We start from the raw sequence: 3,701 nt of genomic DNA on the forward strand, positions 1-3,701 counted from the left end.
AAGTTTGACAGTTGGAGGCTGAAATCATGTAAACAATCCATACAAAAACTATCCTGCGATTTTCAGTCTAGAAAATTTTAGCCTAAAAGCTAGAATTAGATTCGAGTACCTGCTCGAAAACACGGTGTTTATTTATTTATTTATTTATTATAGAGTATCGAGCCTCCATGGCCTACATACACAATTAAAACTAATGTCTTATAAACTATGTGTTCCTAAAATTAGACGTAATGCAATCTCGAATGACGCTAGTACATTTCGGTACACTAAAGGACAGGTCTACAAAATTTGAAAATAAATTAAAATTCTTGGACATTAATAACAACGGATCCCTAGCACAGAAAAGACGATAACGAAAGTCAGTTATTAAAAATTGTCGAGTTCTTAAAGGTCTAGTAGGGACATACAAATTTACATGACTTAGCAATAGAGGTGCATCGATTCTTCCAGTTAATAGTTTGAACATAAAAATTCCTTGGGCAACCATTCTTCTCTTTTCCAAAGTTTCAAGCCCTAACAACTGACACCTCGTATGATAAGCTGGTAGCACGTCGTTATGTCTCCACGGAAGCCGCTCAATAGCTACCGGGTAAATTTTCGCTGGATCCTCTCAAGCCTCTCAATTCTAGTGACTTGCTCCGGAAACCAAGCAACTGAAGCGTACTCAATCAAAGGACGAACAAGGCAACAGTAAAGTGATTTTAAACAGAGAGGGTCATGAAACATTTTGCTACTTCTAATTATGTGTCCAAGAGTCCTGTTAGCCCTAGCAATTACGTCGTCAAATTGTTTGTCTAAAACAAGTTTCGTGTCTAATATAATGCCTAAGTCCCTAACAGTTTCAGATCGAGGCAATAAAGTGTCAGAAAGAATATAATTAAAACATAATGGAGTTCTCGCACGAGTAAACGAAATGACCGAGCACTTACTAACATTGAGTGACAAACAGTTTAAGGAACACCAAAGGTTAAAACAGAAAGAAAGCCTTGTAATCGGAGACAGTCAATAGAACTACGCACAGGAAAGTACATTTTAAGGTCATCTGCGTACAGTAGCACCGGGCAGTCAGGTATAGCGTAAACAATGTCATTAATAAAGAGATTAAATAATAGAGGCCCTAAAATGCTGCCTTGAGGAACACCAGAGACCCTGCTAAATTCCCTAGAGATGCAATCTCCAATCTTAATACGTACTGAACGACGCGACAGATACGAATTCAGCCACCTAACTATGCTGATATGAAAACCAAGTTTTAAAAGTTTGCTAGTCAAGGTATGGATATTGACGCTATCGAAAGCAGAGTGAAAATCAGTGTAAACAGTATCTACTTGGAACCCTTTGTCTAGCTGCTTGTAAGTAAAATGCAAGAACTGCACTAGGTTTGTGACGGTGGAGCGTCCAGGTAGGAAGCCATGTTGCAAAGGTGTAAATATGTTAATAGCACCATGCATTATATGTTTATGGACTAATAATTCGAACAGCTTACTGGGAGCACATAGCATCGAAATAGCTCGATAATTTGAGATGGAAGTTCTGTCGCCTTTTTGTAAACGGGAAATATCCATGACTTTTTCCATAGGTCAGGGAAGAAACCAGTGCGAAGTGAATTATTAAAATGGATGCTAGTGGTGAAGCCAATTCATCGATGCATGATACGATAACTATTCCCGGAATGTTATCGGGTCCAGAGGCTAAGGAGGGTTTCAGCTTTGAAGCCATTGAACGAACATCATCGATAGTAAAAGAAGGCAATAAAATGTCAACGGAGTCTTGTGCCACGAAACGTAACGCTTCCTCTACCTTCTGGTTTTGTTCGGGAAAGCTCGTGCAGCTACGCGCAAACAGCTCAGCAAAACCATTACATATTTCTCGCGTGTCAGTAAACAATCGACCATCAAGTGTCATGCATGATGGGAGGGAAGTACGTTTCATCTTACGGTCCATAAAGTTCCAAATGATTTTGGACATGCCCGAATGGATATCTGGACACGGCGAATGTAATTAGCATACAATTTTCGGTTATGAAACTTGAAGATTCTTGCAGCCTCCAGGAAATTGCTTCTATCGGCTTCATTGCGTGTACGACTGAATATACGATACGCAGAACGACGCATTCTTTCTAACCTTTTAAGGTATCTAGTGCACCATGGTTGAGAATTTGTAAATATTCGTTTAGGTACGAATTGCTCAATAATGTCTGACACTGCTGACGTAAGGTATTCAGAAGCAGCTTCTACATCCATGTTTCGAAGTCCAGTCCAATCAGTGTCCCTCAACGCTTGCTTTATGCTAACAAAATCAGCTCTGGCAAAATTATAAGCAGATACAGCACCAGGCAAGACTATGCCGGAATTATCGTCTGAACTAGTGTGGGAAAACTGCAGCTTGATTTCCAATGGTGGATGGTGGTTATCAACCGGAACAATCGCGACAAGGGAGACATAGACTGACTGCACAGGCACGCTATCTTCAAGATCATTTGAAACAAACACAAGATCCAATTGCCTTCCTATGTCATTTACTATGCCACTGATTTGTTTTAAGCAATGATAATTTATCAAATCCAAAAAGCGATTTTGACCAGGCATGGATGACGCGGGTTCATAGTGCCTATCGATAGCACGCCAGGAGATCATTGGTTGGTTGAAGTCACCCAACAGACACATCGTATCGTTGTCGTTCATAGAAACACTCACACTATCAAGAGCCTCGTCGAGAGCAGTCATAGTTGCAGTATTTGTACTAAGGTCAGGAGGGATGTAACTTACACCGACAAATATTTTACTTGAAGGCAACAGGATTTTAACCCAGCAGTGTTCGATACTCGTTATATTGGTGTGCACAGGAAGGCATTTGAGACGTTTGGAAACAGCAATCAGGACACCACCACCTATCTGTCTGGCACTGTTATTAGCATTTCTATCGCTTCTATAGATAGCGTATTTGTCACAGATTACTTGCTGCGAAAGTATGGTATCATCAAGCCATGTTTCTGTGAGAACAATAATATCATGATCAAGCTCACTAGAAGCAATGTACACATCCTCAAGTTTAGTGCGTAGTCCATGAACGTTTTGGTAATAAATGCTAAGGTCATTATTCGTCATTGTTCGTCCTTGATTATTACGGCAGGCGACCCTGTAGGATTGACATGATAGTCATGCGATTGTGTGAGTGTAGTGTCCGTTCTATGGCGATGGTTTGTTTTGGTCTCACGATCATCAAGCTGCGTGCGCCCTTCGTCAAGCACTGCCTCAGCAGAAAGAATATCGTTTGTTGCTGGAAGAACATTCGTCAGGTAAGTGCAATTAACATTCACTAAAGTTGTTTCAGCGCCAGTGTTCCTCGATTCATGAGTCATGTCAGGATTATTTGTGTGACTGTGAGTGTGTGCAATGCGCGTGAAATGAATACCGGAAAATATTAGTGGGTCTACGGTGTTGGTGAAGTGCGTGGGTGTGTGCCGATAAAATTGTGTGGTCCAGCAGTGGCGGTGACCGAATATTTAGCACCGTATGCAAAGTTGGTGTTGTTTACATTTATCCCAAGGTGCATTAAAGAGATCTGGTGATGGAATCTATAATCAAAGTGAATGTAGTCGAGGTGGTCTCATGGCATGTTTTCATAATTAATTTTGAACATCACTTTTTGACAGTACGGGTGAACACTTTTTCTCAAACAAGCTTTCTGGAGGATTGACG

The sequence above is a fragment of the Anopheles arabiensis genome, chromosome 3, assembly GCF_016920715.1.
Source record: "Anopheles arabiensis isolate DONGOLA chromosome 3, AaraD3, whole genome shotgun sequence".
Taxonomy (NCBI): domain Eukaryota; kingdom Metazoa; phylum Arthropoda; class Insecta; order Diptera; family Culicidae; genus Anopheles; species Anopheles arabiensis.